Source organism: Vulpes lagopus, chromosome 2, assembly GCF_018345385.1.
Source record: "Vulpes lagopus strain Blue_001 chromosome 2, ASM1834538v1, whole genome shotgun sequence".
NCBI classification, from domain to species: Eukaryota; Metazoa; Chordata; class Mammalia; order Carnivora; family Canidae; genus Vulpes; species Vulpes lagopus.
This window is the reverse complement of record NC_054825.1, coordinates 97259447-97280153: the sequence shown is the minus strand read 5'-3', so window position 1 is coordinate 97280153 and position 20707 is coordinate 97259447. Positions and strand designations below refer to the sequence as shown.

Sequence of the window (20707 nt, the reverse complement as noted above, 5' to 3'; positions counted from 1 at the left end):
TTTACAAATGTCATTAATTGAACGTGAAAAATTTCAACAAAGTTTTAAGAGCAAATTATTAGAATTATATTTCTTGGAGCATTATGTTACCACTTTACTAAGGCAAAGCAAACCCCACCTCCACCAAATCTACAATATTGTTATTTTCAAGAGTTAAAATGCAACTATAGCTATGCAATTAAAAATCTAAAATTCAAATACTATCACCACTTAAGCCTAAGAGCAAGATAATTATAATCCACATTTAACATAAACTTTAGCATGAAACAGTTGTAATATTGAACCACTTTACATAGGCAGTTATTTGCATAAAAATAAAGTAACAGAAACATACCATCTCAGTCATCTAAATGCTACTTACTTTAAATTTAGCTATCATGTTCGGCTTTTGTGTTATTTAAAAGCCTGAAAGGAGCAAAGGATTATGTTAGCAGAAAATTGATTTCTCAACTTTATAATCCTGCAATAATTTACTTTGTAAAGGAAAAAACAAACATCAAAGGTTGAAGTACATAATGATCTATACACTACCTCCTCTTAAAAAGAAAACGTTCCAATTTCTTTTAATACATTGCCTCAAGTCCATGAATTTCTTATGGTTAAAAGGCCTACTAGTTATAAGTTCTTTTAAAAGAATGTGCAAGTCAGCCACACTTGGCAATTTGTGTATTGTGGTTTTGTGGTGAGTGCTACCATTTTCTAAAGATCAAGAAAAGCGCAATAAATCTAAGACAGAATGGTTATAATTCATCAAAACATATTATATAACTAACTACCTTGTGTGTATTTTCCAATTCATATCTCATCACTTTTTTCCAATACATTAGGGCTTTAAGATGGGAGACAAAGTTATTTTTCAGTGTCTCCTTTTTACTGTAATTTTTGGATAATCCATCCTGTGCATAAATATCTTTAAAAGAAAATATGATATAAATAAATGATGACAATAAGTTCCTATTATGGATAAGAGGGAAAAAGGATAAAGGAAGATAAAAGTACTTGGAAGGACTGGTTTGCATCTTATATCAACCATAAACATCTGTAATGAATCAACGAACTCAATGGCATGTGAAGATTCTAATAAGCTAGTTAAAATATAATCTAAAATGGCATCTTAATATGAAGAGTGAGAGAAACTTACGAGAAGTTTCATCAACTGATCCCCATGCAGTTCTAAATACTTACTGGGCGGCAGCCCGGGTGGCTCAGCGGTTTAGCGCCGCCTTCAGCTCAGGGCATGATCCTGGAGACCCGGGATGGGAGTCCCATGTCGGGTTCCCTGCATTGAGCCTGCTTCTCCCTCTGCCTGTGTCTCTGCCTCTCTCTCTCTCTATGTCTCTCATGAATAAATAAATAAAAATCTTAAAAAAAAAAAAATTACTGGGCCCCATGTTTTTTTGGTACATTTCCTGTAACTTTATCCATCTTCCTTCTAATGTCATGGTCCTCAACAGACTTCTCCCCAGAGTGGACTTCTGGTCAGGTACTAGATATGTGTCGTGCTACTGCATTGGGCATGTGTCAATTATGTTCATGAATTAGATAAAGTGTAAATAGATAGGTATTTTAAATCGGTAATTTTAAAATTATACGTATAAACCTGCTTGGTAATATGACTGTGGTGAATGGAGACTACCAAGCCTGCTAATGGAGAAAATATATAAAAATTTATCTGTAAAGAACATTTAAATAAAATACTTCATTACTGTAACAGTATTCAGAACTTTAAAAAGAAATTACAGAGAATTCAAATGAACAAAGGTAAAATTGGTAAAATTATTAAATTGAACTAAATCTCTAAAATACAACACAATGCAAAAAATAAATAAAAAATAAAATAAAATAAAACACAACACAATGCAATCTCATTTTGTTTTGCATGTGCCTATCTTTGAAATCTTACACTATGAAACTGTTCTATGTAGTTGGCTATTAGTCTTGTTATAGTTCCGGTGAATGAATTTTTTATTAGATGGTCAAGAGTAATCTCAGAACTGTACAGAAACTTTTATTAGCAAATTTATTATATATATATAATATACATATATTTAAATCTATTTCATAATTCAATTTAGATACCCTTAAAGAATTTTGATTTAATATTTTTAATTGTATAATATAACTGAATAAAGAACCAGAAATCCCATCCTACAAACACCCATAAATCTGGAATTTCCTAATAGGAAATTTGAACTGTAAAATATACATAAAGGTGACAATCTACTTAACATTTTTATTTATGAACCTATTTTCTTATTTATAATTTTTATATTTTTCAATATGTACTATATGCACTGCTTACTCAAACTTTGTTGAGTGCCTGCTACTTATTCTACACTACAGTGGGTGCTGAGAGAATAAAATAAAGGCACAGTTGCCTATGTTCAAGAAATTTACATTTTAGTAGGGGAAGACAAAACATTCAATAAATAAATGTAATAAGAAGTTGTTACAGATAAAATGTGCAGAAAAGGGGAAACGAAGGGCTAGTCTATTTTGAGGGAAGGGGAGGACTTTAGGAAAGGATTCATTATACCAGGGGACACCTAAGCAGGGTCTTGGAAGATAAAATGTGTTCACTAGGTAGACAGGTGAGAGGGAAAGAATATTTCAGGCACAGGCAGTTGCTGAGGGAAAGATTTAAAGGAGTGAAATGGCGTGGCAAGTTCAGGAAGCCCTAAGTAGCTGGCTAATGTTGAAGCGCAGGGAGTGAGACTCACAGGGAGACAGTGTGATGCAAGAGGAGGCTGTAGAAGTGAGGTAAGGATGGGCATATCACACAAGATTTTAATGGCCCTTCTCTGCATCATACATGCTGCCTCCCACAAATCAGCACAAACAATATGCCTCTCACTTTCTCGATTCATGTGATTTATCTCTGAAGTTCCAGGCCCTGCCACCAAAACCCACCACCATGCCCCAGTGGTGGGCATGTCTTCAGCCAGCAACAGGTACTCTATGCCATTTGCAGGTATATGAGCTACAATGAAGCTTAAGAGGAAGAAGTGCCTAAAACTTACGAACTAAGGAAAGGCAGGGGAAACATCACAAAGAATGTTGTGCTTGAGTTTAGTCAGGAATAATAAAGGTCTTATAGGATATCTGACAACTGCTGGTTATTGGGGCAAAGGCCATGAAAGAACATGATAAATTTGAAGAATTATGGCTGAGTGGAGCAGAGAAATAAGGTTGAAAAGGTGTGTAATCTTCAGTGAAAACTGTACAGATTCCTGATAATGCAGAAAATACATCTAAAAAAATTCTACTGGCCTGAACTACTTTTAGGCCACCTTTATTTCTGGGGACCATTCTATAAACACTGCCCACTCTATCCCATGCAGTGTGCTCTAAATCTGCAAAGATGAATAAAATAGAATCCTTGCTTTTGAAAAGATTATAATTTAGAATTCAGATTTATACTGGACTTCCTATAAACATATGTATCTATTATCTCACTTTATCTTCCCCACATGTGAAGCAGAGACAACTGTTACACCATTCCTTTTAACGGAAGAGAATCATATGTAGACACATTAGGAGATATATACACAGCTCCCACTAAGTGAGTTGTGGATCAGAATTCTAAACCATCAGTTTATAACTGTGGTGTCCCTAACCCACTGCTACTGCAATCAGCTGTGAGGTGGGCTGAATGAAATCTGTTACAAATACTAAAGTACTGGAGGTCTCCTTTATTGATAAAAGAAGCTAATCTTGAGACAAACACGTTTAATTTCAATGTGTATTACTAAAAACAACCTCTATCGAGGCATGAATAAGTACATTATTGTATAGCAATATGAAGGAATACCATGCAGCTGTTTGTTTGTTTTTTTTAAATGGACTAAGATATTCAAACAATTAAATGGAAAGACCTTTTACGACTTTAATGAAAGAAAAAAGATGTAGAATTCATGTGTAAGGATATCCTTTGTGGTTAGGGAAAAAAAAGAGGGGGGATACAAAAAATAGATTTTAAAAAGCTGTTATATGAATACACAGGAAAGGTTCTGAAAGAACACACTATTTTGGAGAGGGCTAGGTAAAGGGACACGTCAATGGTAGACGATCCATCATTCTTTGTATTCTGATATATAGGCAGGAGAATAAGAGTAGAATAATTTCAAAGTGCCTGTACTTAGCCAACTATATATACTTCCAAACAGAGCCTATGGTTATCCATGCTGAAACTGTTACTGTTTCAGTTAACAGCTGCAACAATTATGTCTTTTCCAGATATATGACAGATGAGATCTATAGTTACATTTTGATTTAAATGTTATGTATGGGCTGTAAGTTTAGGTTCAGTCCTGTTGAAACAAAAAAGCCAGGTCCTCCATCCCCCCCCTTTTTTTTTCAACCAAAGGCTAACTCAATGTAACTAATGTGCAGCTTTCAAACTGAAAAAGTACTCATCCACCAATGGGATGGTTTAACTGTTTAAAAGAAAAAGGCAAGTGGTAGTAGAAAAAGGAGGTTTATTGTTACTATGAGTCCCTCAATAAACACAGTATCTTATAGAAAGTTATCACACATAAAAGTGGACAACACTTTTCTGAGTTTATAGTATAATCACAATGTAGCATTACTAGTTTACTATTACTGTTGCCCAGATCCTGTGCTAAATGCCTAGCAATAAGTAATTTTCAGTTGCTTCTCACATTCCTGTAATAACGATTAAATGAGAAATTTGTAGGTAAAACTCTTCACACACAGTGAACTCTGGCACATAGACCAGTAAATGCTATCCTTAATTAGGTATTACAACTGTCTAATTTCTGACTTCATCAAGTCAACCCTTACTCTACCACAGTTGGCTTTTCAAAAGACTCACTTACTTAAGTGCACCGATGCTAAGAAATCTTCAACAGATTCTCATTACCTACTACTTACGTCCCAACTTATTCACCTATTTGAGAGCATGCATGACATAGATCTTCTAACATATCCTGTATATTTATTCTCTAGGCACAATGGATTGCTTACAATTTTTCTTTCTTTCTTTTTCTTTCTTTCTTTTTTTTTTGCTTACAATTTCTAAAACATGTTACACACTTTTCAATACCATAACTTGGAAATATTCTTGCCATTCTCTCAAAAGAATTTTTTCTATCTTTCAAGGCTTGGTAGAAGTGTTACCTTCCCCACAAAGTTGCTTCTCTCCGGTATTCTCCAATACACTGTTCACACTCCTATTCTGGTACTTTTTTAGTATTACTTGTCTGTAAGATCACTGAAAGCAAGGTTTATTCATTTCCACATCCCTTCTGTGCCTAGTATGGTATTTTATACAAAATTCACATTCAGTAATGTAGAAAAGTTTCACCATTACTAGTCACAGTGATAACTAGTTAAGACTTGAAATTCAAATGCTGTTGTCTCTTGAATTTCCCCTCCAATTCCCTAATGATCCTATAGTAACCCTTTCCAGTCCTAATTCAACACTTCATAAGATACAATCCTTTCAGTACCAAACAAATCATGTGGGACATAATCAGTGACCCAATGCTTACTACACTGATTGACATTAAATTCAGTATGCTAACATAAAGGAGAGAGTTTTTAAAGCACAAGCTAGGATATTAGAATCATCTTTTAAATTCACACTTAGGATATAAAATTCCTCTGTTCAATTCCTCTGAATTGAACGTGAAAAACAAAAGATATGGGGAGTGGCTCAGTCAATTAAGCATCCAACTCTTGGCTTTGGCTAGGTCATGATCTCACAGGCTGTGGGACTGAGCCTGAGCCCTATGCTGGACTCCACACTTGGCGAGGAGTTTGCTTGGGGATTCTCTACCTCTGCTAGGCCCCCTCCCACTCTTTCTCGAATAAATCTTTAGAAAAAATAAAAACAAAGATTTGTATGGCTGTCAATTTAGTAAATAAAAGTCACCTTTTATGAATTAATCTTGTTTCTAAATCTATAAAAGTGGGTAAAAGCAATAAAAGTCCTAAAGGCTAACTGCCCTCTGCCCTCTAGCTATCCATAAACAGTTTTGATTCCATTAAAATCTAAGGCAACAGGAAACCTCAGTTTTTGGTTTTGTTATTTTCCAGGACAATTCCAAGTACTATGACTTTCTCACCTGATTTATTTTGAACCAAGTAAAAATACAGCAAATAATAGTTATATACTTACATTTAAAATTCTTCAGGTAAAAAGTACTACATAATACATTATCTGGTTCTATTAGAAATCTTATTATTTCCAATTACTGAAGAATACATTAACTCTATGTAAAGGCTACTAGTAGTGTAGAACAGTTGAGAGAACTAGGGTCATTTATTTAACTCCCAGTAATACCTGTACTGTATGTGAACCTCTTAAAGGAAGACAGTTTTGTTGTCATTAAGATCTACTTTTCAATGAAGACTGGAGTATTTTTTGTACATATATAGGGCCTAACTCAATAGCATTTCAAATTTATTTTTCTTAAATTGTTTTTGCATTAGTTTGCTACTACTAGCAAACAAGTTAAATTAGAAATATTCAGGCAAAAGGTATGTTAAAGTCAAGAGTAGCTGCATGTTACCTAGATGTTAGGAATGTTACTGTACTTGAAAGCAAGAGGACCACAGATTTTGAAAGTAAAGTTTTGGTTATTATAGATGTCATAGTAAGGCAGTTACGCAGGCTAAGCTTGACTGGTGCCATGGACTTTAGCATACCTGGAAATAGAAAAATTCAAATTGTAGCTGTTCTTGGTTGGCCCATTGCCATTTTTGCAGCTTACAAATTTTTAATTAAGTAACTGCAGTGAGCTCATCTCTACTGGATACTTCTTTTCCAGGGCAGGTCCAGGAACTGGGTCTGGAGCCTTGAAAGCAGAAGAGAAACTAGAGTAAACTAGAGGTAGGCAGAATACGAAACGTGACCAGATAACATTATGAGATCTAATAGCAGAGAGGTAGTTCCCAGTGTGTCTCACATAAAATATTCTGAGGTAGAAAAAGGATCTCTTAAGTTACAAGCTACCAGAAGATGCTATTTACATGAGTTAAAGTCATTGTCTTACTTTACCCAATTCTACTCTAGACTCCCAGTTCTAGATACTGAAACAGTGGCTTATGTGTTTGTTATCTGTGGTACTTTTTGGCAACAGACTGTCCAATATGGGACTACAGAGTATAGAAGAAATACAATAAATCCATTTTCACGGGTAAAAGTATAAAGTCCTCATTTTCAGGTCATTTTGCTCCTTTTGCTATCTTATTTCCAATCATCTTCTAAATGCTCCCCTAATTTCCTACAATCAATTCTCAGACATTTCTTAAGAAATGAGTCCAAGCAACGAACTGAATTTCAGGTTCCAATTTTTAAAAATACTTGGTAATTCTAAAAGTGGGAGGCAAAGAACAGCTCATAAGATGTGGTTCATAACCACACTGGAAATTCTCTTTTTTCCATTACCAAAATAGATTCAAATTTTTTTGTGTGTGTAAATTTGTTAGGTCCATATTAAAAAAAAAAAAAAAAACCCAGTAACTACAAAGGTCACAGAAATGGAGGGGTATTAAAATTGGTAGACTGTTGTATGAGGGCCGGGAAACAATGTCTTTATGCTTGGTGAGCTGAGCTGGCACCCATAGGAGTTTCTCTAAGAAACAAATGTCAGAGCAGTCAAAATAAATTGAATGCTCTGCTACTGTCAAAATGATGGCAGACTGAGAACTCTAACAGGAAAAAAAAAATAGTGAAGACAAGGATTCAAAGAACTTAACTCCCTGTATTTCTAGTGACTAGGAACACAACACAGTGAAACAGAATTAAAGTAGTTTTTAAGAAAAATGTAAATGTCCCATCCTGTGTGATGGCATGTTGTTGATGAAAATATTCTGGGAGAGACAGATCTAGGTTCAAATCTGGCTTCAGGATGGCCTTGGACTAAAACTCTGCAGTTGTTTTATATAAAGGAAATGTGTGAGAGCTCAAGTCAAGAGCTGACAATGAATAAAAATGTAACAATCAACTTTCACAATAAAAACAGAATCAGTGGTAAACAAGGAGACAAGTAATTCTTCTCCCTACAAGTAGAAAATACCTTTGTCCACACACTCCTGTTAAAAAATACCTTGCCCTGGTATATGCCATACTTTAAAAACAAAACAAAACAAAAACAATTCCATGCATGATATAACTTGGTCTTTAAGTCAGGAAATGCTGTAAGGGCAAAGAAAAGCCTTACATTTGGGCAATAATTTTCCTCTTACTGATAGAACTGTGGGTTCCATACAAAATTATTATTTACCAAATATGGCTCAAAGATCAGATTACACCTTCCCTAGCATTACCAAGTAATACAGCAAGTATCAAAAGTAACAAGGAATTTAAAAAAAAAAAAAAAAAAAAAAGATTTCCTTAAAGTCACTGTATTCACTGCTACAATGTTATTTCAAAATAGTTTTTAAAAGTTAACATGGAAAGTGTCTCATTCAAAACACACTGCAATTTACTTGGAGATGACAGGATTAAATTCAGTCTGTATTCCCTAGAAGGCAAAGGAAAAAAAAAAAACGTATTTAAGAATGAGGATTCCCATTCATTAATCCATATCGATGGGCTTTTAGTTTACAGACCATCAAGAAAAATCTTTTAAACAATTTTTGTTTTTAACTAGCTATAATGAAATCTCATTACTCACAGTAATGTGTAAATAGATTTATCTTTCCAGATATACAATGTCATCTACAACTAATAAATCTGCCTCTTCCCTTTCAATAATTATTTTGTTTTTTGGTCTAATTACTTTGGACAGTATTCCAAAGACAATACTATAGAATAGTCAATACTGGCTAGAATTTTCTTGATTCATGACTTTTAAAAAGTTTAGTATTTCACTAAATACTAATATTTCTAATAACAAAATGCAGACTTCTGGTCTGAGATATGTAGAATCTTAGATCTATTCATTTATAACTGTTTCATGAAGGATTATTAGAAATAAATGTTGATCTCCCTGTTTTTGGTATCCCTTAAGATATTTATAACCCCATCTCACCTACTAACATATGAATAAATTTATCATTACACCTTCTACAGTGAATACTACTTCATTACAGTTACCTAGGGCTTGAAGTTTTAAGAATTCAATGGTAAAACCTACTGGGTCTGGTGCTTTTTACAGGGAATAGTCTCTTACTAGTAAGACCAGCATTTTCATCTATAGCTCCCAATGTTATCCCCTTTGGCCACATCTCCTTGAGGAAACCAACCACCTTGTCGATCTCGCCCTTCAATCTATGAACATATTTAAGTCTTAACCATTTAAAACATACATCCATGTATATACTCATACCACAAAGCATTTCCTTACCAGTTAAGTCTTGTCCAGAAAGTATTCACAAAACTATTTCTTAAAACTGCTACTTTATTCAAGGCACTGAGGAAAGAGAATGAGTGTACTTCCTACCCTCTTCCTCCTCCTCCTCAACTGAGAAACACAAACATACACATACAAAAAACTGCAATAGCAATGTAAGGACTGAACATGCTATGCTAGGCCATCTGTCCTTACCATTCACCTCTTGCCAAATTTCTCTACTTAGTAGTTACTATGGCTTCAATTTTAATCTGCCTCTAAGTTTCCTCCTTGACAATGGTTTTATTCGGATCAAATACAATAAATAACCTTTTCAGGATTCTCATCCACCATTTTGCAATAACATAACTCCATAGAATATTTTAAATTTTATTGGGTACTTTCTAATTCATCATATCATTTGATCCTCATGAAAAACCACTGAGAAGGCTAGGTAGTTATTACTCTCATTTTGCAAGCTTCAGAAAATTAAGTAATCTACTAATTACCAAACTTCAATCAGTGAGAGAGTGAGGGCCAGAAATGTATTTGTGTCTTTCTAACTACAGGTCCACAGTTCCTTCCTCTATGTTGTATTAACTTGATTGATTGACTACTAACTTGAATGATTACTGATCATTCTTTCCTTGAAAATTGTTCTGGTCAAGAGCGTACACATTCTTCTTGTTATTTCTATGCTTCTTAACATTTGTCAAAAGGATGCAGGTGCAGTAGGACACATCCTCGGCTTGTCTTCCTCAGGCATCTCATCTGCACTTACAGCAAAATCAAAGGAGAATCTCCTTTAAGTTGTAGTTCAATCTTTCTCTTCTACTTGATGAAACCTAAACATTCAGAATCATAGAGACTGGTGTTGAAAGGAACCTTATGTATTATCTAGACCGACATCCTTATTTAATAAAAATATGAAGTTTGAATTATACAAGTCAGTAGCAGAATCTGAATAAAGGCTTAAGACAAAATTTGCCTTTTTAAACTATGAATCATAAAGTAAATGAATACATTTATATACAGTAGATATAAAGTAATTAAACTAATTTTAAGAGTAACTACTGAACTTGATTTCATTTTTGTTAAAGACTTGTCTTCCTATTTCTAAGAGATTTCATTTATATGACAGTATTAATGTAGGAGTACACTTACTGAAGTGGATTTTTAAAGAAATCACAGAATGGCAATTGAGTTAAAACCTACTCCATCAAAAAAAAAAAAAAAAACCTACTCAATTCTATATATTCATGAATTATCTATATTCCAGATTTTTAAAGTGAACTGGGAATCAAATAATAGTACCTTTGCTAATGCTTCCTGCCTAGTTGCCGTCACGACCCCACTAGGTTTGCTGTAAAACGTTCAGAACACTGCCTGGCATGTAGAAAGCATTCAAACAGAACATGTCAGCTACCACTGCCGCTGCAACAGTTACTACTTCTGTGTGTGTTCACATCATTATAAATTATTATGGCCGTATCAGATTCAACCACGTGGAAAAGAATCCTATTAGGGTACAAGTATCTCACTCTACTTCCTTCGGTCTATTTCCAGGTTTTGTTTCGGTGAGTAGGACCACAATCCGTAATTATCTAGGAACACCTCTTCAACGACTCTCAACCTTGAAATACTTCCATGTCTCAACGTCAGAATCATGGGTTCTGAAAATTAAGAGTTCATTTTAAAAGAAGTTTTACACTCCATTTGTAAACTTTTAAGCTCATTCTACCAATATGGAATACTTGAAAAATAAAAGAGAAGTTTAAATTCCTTACCAAAATAGCTTCCCTCCTCAACTTCCCATTTATATCAGAAGTAGTAATTTTCTTTTTAGCCTGAAAACTGAAGTAACCTAAACTCTTCTCTTGCCTTTCTTTCCCCCTTTCTTTCAAATCTTATCCATTTCATCATCAACATTCCTCAAAACACAACTCTTAAGACTCTCCTCATTGGATGTCATAGTCACTATAGTCTACAATAACTTCCACAGTTCTGAAATCTAAAAAGTTCATAAGAGATTTTTTTCACGAAACTTCATGTCAAAACTCATCTGGACAGGGTGCCTGGCATTGGTGGAACATGCAGCTCTTGATTTCAAGGTTGTAAGTTGCAGCCCTACATTGGGTCTACAGATTACTTAAAATCTAAAAAATAAATAAATACATAAATAAATAAAAAACTTCATCTGGTAGTGGCAAAAGGTGTTTTGAACTGACTTGAGGCTATTTATAGGCATTATTTAACCTGCTTACTGTGACTATTTCTATGTTTCACTGCAGAAATATTAGTGTTTAATTATTGGGTGATGTCTCAGGCCTTGCTGGAGGTGTTATGCAATACACAATATAAATACCATCTCGCCTTTCTAAAATTTAAAAAATTCTGAATTCCAAAACACAGCTGGCCTCGGGTTACAGATAAAGTATTGTGAACCTGTACAGTTATTATTATTTCTATCCTAAATTAGGCATTCTGTCCTTAACTTTCTGTTACTTTCCCTTAACCCACTCCATGCATTTCAGTCCCCATATTTACCACCAAGCCCTTTCTTTCTTAATACTTCTTAGAATCACCAATTCTACTCTACCCCTACCACCACACTACCCAAATCATCCCACATCTAAATGACCAGACCCAAAGCTTAACTCCCCGCCACCAACGTCATCCACTTGACCTATCAAGTATAGTACAGAAGATTAAAAATACTCCTATATAATCACTTTAATACTTCACTACTCTGCATAAGAACTTAATAAACTGGAACAGACACATGAAAAGAAGATAAGAGTAATGAGTGTGAAATTACTGACATGTTTTTGTTACCTTGTAAACTTTATCTATATCTGTGAAATAATTCCTTTTTTAAGCTTAATGAAATTAAAACAAAAAAAATGTTTTTTAATTTTCTAAGTTAACTCGTATTCATTCTGTAATTAAACAAATTAAAAAACTTATTAGCCTCCTCCTCTATTTATCATTCCAACTAAAATTCTTTGGTATGGTTTTTAAAGCCTTTTCCCATCTGGTTTTACTAGATCTGGTATCACTGACCTCTTTGGCTACAGATATTCTCTCAGAATAGTTTTAAATGCATTAAATGCAGTACACAGGATTACAAAGAAAGTCACTTTTACTAAAAATCTAATTATCTTTTAAAAATATGGTATTAAATGCATAAATGATTACAAACAAAACCAATTATACTGAAAGTTACCAAGTTTCTTTTAAAACCTGTAATTGCAATGTTAATATACATACTTCTTTATTAACACTCAACAAAATAAAATCTAAAAGTCTAATAATCATAATTTTGAAGTAGTAATCTACATAAATTTTTTCAGAAATATCAACAATTATAAAGTAATATGAAAATATCTGTGCTTTACTATTACTAATAAAGTCACAGGCACTGTTAATTCTACTGTGCTTTACTGCTTAAAATCATAATACAGATCTTCCTTGAGTTACCATGAGGTTACTTCCCAACACATTGTAAACTGAAAGCATTGTAAGTCAAAAATGCATTGAATACACCTAACATACCATGATCACAGGTTAGCTTAGCCTACCTTGAATGTGCTCAGAACATTTACATGAGGGCAAAATCACCTAACAAAAAGTCTATTTTATAATAAATTGTTGAATATCTCATTTAATTTATTGAATATGCACTGAAAGTGAAAAACAGAATGGTTGTTTGGGTGCAGAATGGTTATAAGTGTTTTGGTTGTTTACAGTCATGATTTTGTGGCTAAAGGAGGGGGGGCGGGGGTGGGAGAGGGATGGGGGAAGGCTTGCTGTGGCTTGCTGCCATGGCCCAACATACAAAAGAGTCTGGCACTGCCTATTAGTAGCCAAGGAAAAGATCTAAACTCAACATCTAAAGTATGATCTCTATTGAATGCGTATCTCATTTGCACCATCAGAAAGTCGAAAAATTGTAAGCCAAACCACTGTAAATAGGGGACTGTCAATACAAGGAAATGTTAAATTTCAGTTACAGGTTCCTGTTAGTGAAAACATAAAGATATGAGGTGTTTTTTTTTTTTTTTTTCTCATCTAAACACAGGATTTCTCTAAATTCTATCCTCTGACCCTGCAGTTTCATGAAGTCTAGAGTAAAACTCATACTAAGTCCACTTAACTTTTATTTCCAACTAGTCCTCACACCCATAGGAATCCAGTCAGGCTTGTCTGAACATGTTTAATCCAGTTTTCTTTCCTGATTAAGCTACTGCCCTGGCTTAGAACGTCATTTCTCCATCTTGATGCTTATCAAAGTCTTAACTACTCTCCAAAACCAATTCAAGTCTCATCTACTTCTTGAATTCTTTTGTTACTGCTTCAGCCCACGTGGCTCTCTCTATTCCTAGAACTCCCATCTATACCTGTGGATTAATTCTTCATCATCTAACATTTAATTATTCTCATACAGTTCCACTTGTATGTCTCTTCATCTGTATTAAAAGACCCCTGGGGACATGGGTTATATCCTTGTAAATAAGACACTGCTTACATATTATAAAGGCATGCAGATTATATTAAGGAAAGTATTCTCAATAAATCAAGTATTAGAAAAGTTGTTTGACAACTTTTAAGTATACAAGAAAACACATCAAAAAGGCCAAAAATTCCACTAAACAGCTAAAAGACAATATAAATTAATAGTTCACTTCAATCAAAACCTAGATACTCCTATTATGTTAAAAACTCAGAAGCTTATTTACTAGGTAGTAAAGAAGTCCCAAGTGATAAATCAGAAAAGGAGTGAAGTAGACATAAGACAATGATTTGTTTCAAAAATATTTGCTAAGCACCTACTACATGCCAGGCACTATTCCACTTTCCATCAATTCAATGGTAAAAAAACAAAATATCTCACACAGGAATTTACTGTTAGACTTTGGACTAGAACTTAGGGCTCCTGACTTTCATTCTGAAGCTCTGAAACAAAAAGCTATTTCTATCTTTCACAACAGGTTAAGTGTGGAGCAAGGCGAATGTCCCTATTTCAGAATGTAGTAAATCTCATGTAAAACATTATAAAGAAACATATTTGGAGCTATTTAATGTATACACACACATACATGTATATATATGTGTGTAAAACCTATATAGTGTATATATAATATAAAAATATCTGTACATAAAATCTACTAAAAACATTTTGGGATAAGTTTCAGTTATCTTATATACCATATTTATTACCTAATGAAACCAGTGAATGAGTGTTACTCTACTCATTGATTGTTTTAATCATGAACACTTCACAAAGTTTTTCTTCAGAGATCTCTACTAAGTTGATTCATTTATTTTAAAAAATATAAAGACTTATGTACCAATATCCCAGAGATTGGATGGTGTCAGGTGAGGTTGTAGTAGTGATGGTGGTAAATACTATTCTAAGTAATCTTTTTCACTAGAGGGAAGGGTTAAAAGAAGAGAATAATGGCAATGTGGGTAGGAAACAAGGAATTGTGTTCCACACATTACAATTTCTACTATTGATTGTAACCAAAAAGAAGCTACTTTTCCTACAGGGAAGTTCTTAGATCAATAGCAATAACATTCATAGTGAGTGAGGGGGAAGGCTATCAAGGGCTGGGTGTAGACAGACTGGAACAAGTAAAACTAACAGCCTGACAATGCCAAGCTAGGAACCCAAAGTTATCCTGTCCAAAACTTATCTCACTGCCTCCCAACCAATAATGGACCTCGATGTCAATTATTAATAATAGAGTATGATTCTGAAGCTGGCAATTTCAGGGTTTTCAATTGTTTTCCTTGCTATATACAATCAATAGCCAAGTTCCACTGATTACTCCCACCAATATTTCTTGCGTTCATCCCCTTCTCTATACCCAGAGTGCCCTTGTTCAGGTATCTGATACCTGGACAATCACAGTAACACAACAGTCTCTTATCTGGTGGCTTATTCTACTCTCAGACCTTGCTAAGCTGTTATTTCATAGTGCTAACAAATTCTCCAGCTCTTAAAACAGCTAAATCACTCACATTTCTCCCTGAGAGAGGTTAACAGGATTTGTAGAATCATACAGTAATGAGTTTCAGTAGAAGGTGGGGACAATGACCTAGGGAATTACAGAAACGGTATAAGCAGGAAAAGAGACTTGAAGACCAAGAACTTACAACAGAAGAATCAGAAGAGTTAGATAAAATTCAGGAAAGAGTGGGGTCAAGAAAGCCAAGTGAAAATAAGCATAACAATAATGATTAGAGCTTTAAGTTCATTATTTTGGTAATAATTTTATAGCTAATTTATAATATAAAATATTTTCTATAAACAGCTAACATTTATAAGCATTTATTATTGCATCAACAATATCAGAGACAGCTTCTTCTATAAACTTTATTAATCTGTTATGGACTAATGTGACATATACATATATATAGATACATACATACACACACACATATATATTCACATACATGTACACACTATGGATCTAGAAATAAAATACCATGGCTGCAAAAATAAATGTTCTCAGGGTGCTTAAATCTGCATTGGAACAATAAAGGCTCAGGGTATGTTTGTCTTGTAAAGCTGAAAGTAATAAATTATAAAGTATAATTATTACTGACGAGAAGCTTGGCCTGTAACTCTACCATCTACCTGGAAATGGGGAGGACTAGGTAAAAGATTTTTAAAAGGTGCACAGGGAATTTTCTATGAGACATACTACTACGGGCTAATAAACTCTAAGCCCAGCCTACTATTTGCAATGTGTGCCCACTTAGCACAAGAAGTCTGGGCCAAAGTTGAGATGATTTTGTATAAATCCATTACCACAAGGAAAAAAAAGAACAGATAACAAAAAGCAAATATGTACCTAACTTTGGTTTAGTACTGTTGCTATGTGCATTCTGTAGAATAAAATGTTCATTTGAAAGCATCAGCTCAAAATGAGGTACTCGGAAGTGACATATGACCATAACTCATACTCTGGAATCTCAAAAACTCATTAACTTTCAAAACCAAGCAAGGTTACTAGCTCTAAATTTTAGCTGAGTGTGTGAGTTCACTCATTTATTCACTAATACAGAGAGCTTAAGTGCTAAGGCATTGTACTACTGCTGTAAAAACTTATATTTGGTGGGAGACACTGGAAAGTAAACAGAATATTATAACACAATGTGGCAAATCCTACTATAGAGGAACTAAAAGTGCTAGAGATAGAAAAATTATCAATAAGAAAATATTAATCATTTACAACAGAAAAGACTGTGGCATTTAAAAAATACTTTCTGAAATACGTTTATATGAAGTAAATATACCTGAATGGAATTCAGAAGATCTGTCTTTTTACCAATTATCTAAATTGAGGCTCAGCCTCTCCCTTTACTGATTTATATTTGGGTCTAAATAGACACAGTCTCTTCCTTGCTAGATATTTTCATCCCTGTTTTTAATATTTGTTTTTGATCTGTCTCTCTGGCTGTCCTGTTTTTACCCACAAGAGAAATATTGCCACAGAAAGCCTATAAGGCATTTAAATAATAGTGTCAAAGCTTTTTCACAATACACACAGAAATACTTTCTTTTATAAAGGTTCAGAACCAATTTCTGAAAATAAGTAAGACACATGTGCCTATACTACTATTATAGTCATCTTCTCACCAAATAAGCAGTTAAATACATTATTACAGGAAATATATATTCCCTAATCTCATAATTTCTGGTGCACTTAATGTCAGATACACAGTCTGCTGATAAACAGAACCAATCCAAATTGAAACAAAGTTCTTCATGTGGCAGAAAATACAGCATTTTTGCTAATAAGCCATAAAGAAAAATGTTATAATAAAATATTATATAAATATATTAATATATATACAAATATAATACATATAATTAAAAGAAAAAGGTTATAATACCGTTTTTAATAAATATCACTATAATTTCTCACACATCAACTCAATTGATAACTCCCAAATTTCTATTTCTAATGTAAATCTCTTGCTGGAATTCTAGTTTGTATATCATATCACCTACTTGATATTTCTAAGTCTAATAGGCCTTTCAAAGTTAACATACTCAAAAACAAAACTCCTGGTTGCCCAGCCCAAACTTGCTACCTCACTGTCTTCTTCAACTCAGTAAACAGCTACTCTATAGTTCCAATTGCTTGGGCCAAAAATCTTAGGAGTCATCCTTGACTTCTCTTTTATACCTCAGATACAATTCATCAGCAATTCCTGCCCACGCAAGTAGCCATTATAGTCTTTCACTTGGACTACTGCAATAATTTCCAATATGGTTTCCCTGCTTATATCTTTGCCCCACCTGCATAGTTTATTCTACACAGCAGCCTCAGTGAATCTTTAAAAAGTTACCAGCACTTAAGAGTTTAACGAAGAAAAATTTGATTCTATTAATTAATGTAGGACGAGCACTTGATAAAATTCAGTACCCAGTCATGATAAAAATTCTTAAACTTGAAAGAGAATTTTCTCAATCTGATAAATAGCATCTGCAAAAAACCTACAGAACATATTCTTAAAGTGAAAAACTGAATGCATTACCCCTAAGATCAGGCACAATATAAGCCTTTCTGATCTCATCATTCCTATTCCACACAACAGTGGAAGTACTAGCCAGAGCAGTAAGGCAAGAAAAGCAAATAAAAGGCATACAGATTGCAAAGAAGAAATAAAACTGTCTCTATTCACAGACACATTAGAAAATCCATGGAATCCACAAAAAAACTTCTAAAATTGTTTAGTTTACCAAGGTCTAAGGATAGAAGGCCAACTAACAGAAATTAATCATACTGCTATAAACTAGCAACTAGAAACCAAAATTAAAAACACAGTATCATTTATAATTGCTCCAAAAAATGTACATAGGTAGCAGTCTAACAAAACATGTACAAGGTTTGTGTGTTGGCAAAAACACAATGCTGATGAAAGAAATCAAAGACCACCTAGTTGGAAGGAAAGATATACCATGTTCACGGACTGAGACACTCAACAAAATAAAAATGCAAATTTTCTTCAGATTGATCTATAGCTTTAATGGAGTTACTATCAAAATCCCAGGACTTCTGCAAAATTTTATAACTTTTACATGGAAAGGAACTGAAGTAGCTAAGAAAAAAATCTGAAAAAAAGGAGAATTAAACTGGAGGAATTTCAACATCTGATTTTAATTCTTATTATTTATAGCTACAACTGATAGTTACTAGTGGAGGGACAGACACAAAGATCAATGGAACAGAGAATCCAGAAATAGACCCTTAGAAGCACTATCATCTGATTTTTGACAAAAAATTCAATGTACAAAAGCAATTCAACGGAAGGAGGATATAATTTTTCAAAAAACAGTGTTGGAACAATCTGGGCATCCATAGATAAAAATGAACCTGAATCAAAATTTCACATCTTCAATAAAAATTAAGTCAAAGTGGGTCACAGAGTGCTAAGTGCATCCAAAATGTAAAGTTTTTAAGAAAACTTTTAGAAGAAAACAGAAGAAAATTTGGGATTGCAGGTTAAGCAATGAGTTCTCAGACTTAAAAGCACAATCCATAAAAGAAAAAAATGGATAAGTCAGACTTCATCAAGATTAAATTTTTTGCTCTGCAAAGGTCGATCAAGAAGATAAAAAGACAAGCCACAGATCAGGAGAAAATATTTTCAAATCACATACTTGACAAAGCATTTGCCAGAATATTTTAAGAACTCACTAGACTAAACAAGAAGAAAACAAAAAAATCCCATTAAAATATGAGTGAAAGATTCAACAGACACTTTACCACAGAGGATATATAGATAGCAAAGTACATGAAAATATGTTCAACATCATGAACCATTAAGGAGATGCAAACTGATGCTTTGATGAGATGCCACTACAAATCTATTAGAATTTCTGAAATAAAAATATTGACCATACTAAACGCTGGTAAGGATGTGGAGAGACTTAATCTTCCATATATTGCTGGTGGGAATGTAAAATGGTATAGCCACTCTGGAAAAGTGGCAGTTTCTTACAAAGGTAATAAACATATTTATCACACAACCCACCAAATGCACTCCTGGGGACTTACTCTAAAGAGATGAAAATGTATTTTCACAAAAACTCATAGAGTTTTATTTTTACAAACTAGAAACTCAAAAGTCCTTCTATTAGTCAATGGTTAAACAAATTGTGGTACATCCATACAGTGGTATACTTCTTTAGCATTAAAATAGAATCAACTATTGATACACACTAACTTGGATGGATCAAGAACACAATGCTGAGCAAAAAAAGCCAATCTCAAAAGATAACATAATGGATGATTCCATTTATGTAACACTCTTGAATCACCAAAATTATAGTGATAGAGAACAGATCAGTGGTTGTCAGGGGTTAAGGTTGGGGAAAAGCGGTAACTACATAAGGGTGACACACGGGAGTTTCTTTATAGTGATGGAACAGTTCTAGTTCTAAATCCTTACTGTGATGGTTACACAAATCTTACATATGATAAATAACATAGAGCCATATATACACAATGCAAACATATGTTCTATAAAATGAGGAGAAAAGGCAAACAGATCATGTCTTAAAACCCTTCACTGTTTCTTATCACATCTTCAAAAAATCTAAGTTCTTTACTACTATCTAAAGACACTACTTGAATACTTGGATCTCATCTACCATTTTCTCTCAGCTCCAAGTGTGGTGGCTTTCCTGCTCTTGGAATATGGCAAGCATGCCCCCACCTAAAGGCCTCTGTGCTTGCTACTGCCTCTATCTGGAAGCTCTTTCCCTTTGTCATTTCATCAGGTATCTACTCAAATGTTATCTAATCAGAGAAGACTTCCCTGTCTCTCCCCAATAAAGTGGTATCTCACTGCTCTTTTCTATTAGGAACCTTGAAACCAACAAAAAGAACTCAAATTCCTCACCTGCTATTGCTTTGGTATGTTCTTACATTTGTAAATGGCAGGCACTACACCATGCACCCAGGTATTCAAGCCAGGGCATGTGTGATCATTACCTTGTTTTATTTCACACTCCGTATTCTCTTCTCAAATTCATTACCTACTCTTTTCTTTAATCATTGCCTTAATTCACTAATCCAGTTCCTTATCCAAATATATGGTTATAAGGCCTGTCCCTCCCTTCTAAGCCTGGCTCTTTTCTAAATATTCTGTAAACTGCATCCAGAAATATCTTTTTAGAATGTTAATTTAAGCACCAGCCTTCCATCATTTGTAGACTGAAGGCAAATCTACCTTACAGAACACACAGGTGTTTTCATTTTTGTCTTCTAATTTTCCACCTCATTTCTTACTAACTCATTAGTGTCCATGCATGGTGAAACTACTTAGTTGCTGAAGGTGTGTGGACTTCCCTCCCTCCAACCTTCACACATGTTGTTTTC

The 20707-nt window shown here is 34.0% G+C and overlaps 1 protein-coding gene across 4 annotated transcripts in view; it reads right to left on the bottom strand.

The window, feature by feature from the left end:
- TAB2 (TGF-beta activated kinase 1 (MAP3K7) binding protein 2) overlaps window positions 1–20707 on the bottom strand; it is a 90685-nt gene that overhangs the window by 59523 nt on the left and 10455 nt on the right. For 2 of the 4 annotated variants that reach the window (XM_041740097.1, XM_041740082.1), the window contains exons 1-2: window positions 9924–10134; window positions 6673–6821 (exon numbers count right to left, since the gene is read on the bottom strand). The gene's annotated coding sequence lies outside the window, so the exon portion shown is untranslated. Of the gene's footprint in view, window positions 1–6672; window positions 6822–9923; window positions 10135–20707 lie in introns of those variants that run through there. The other 2 variants (XM_041740104.1, XM_041740087.1) reach the window with 2 other exon arrangements.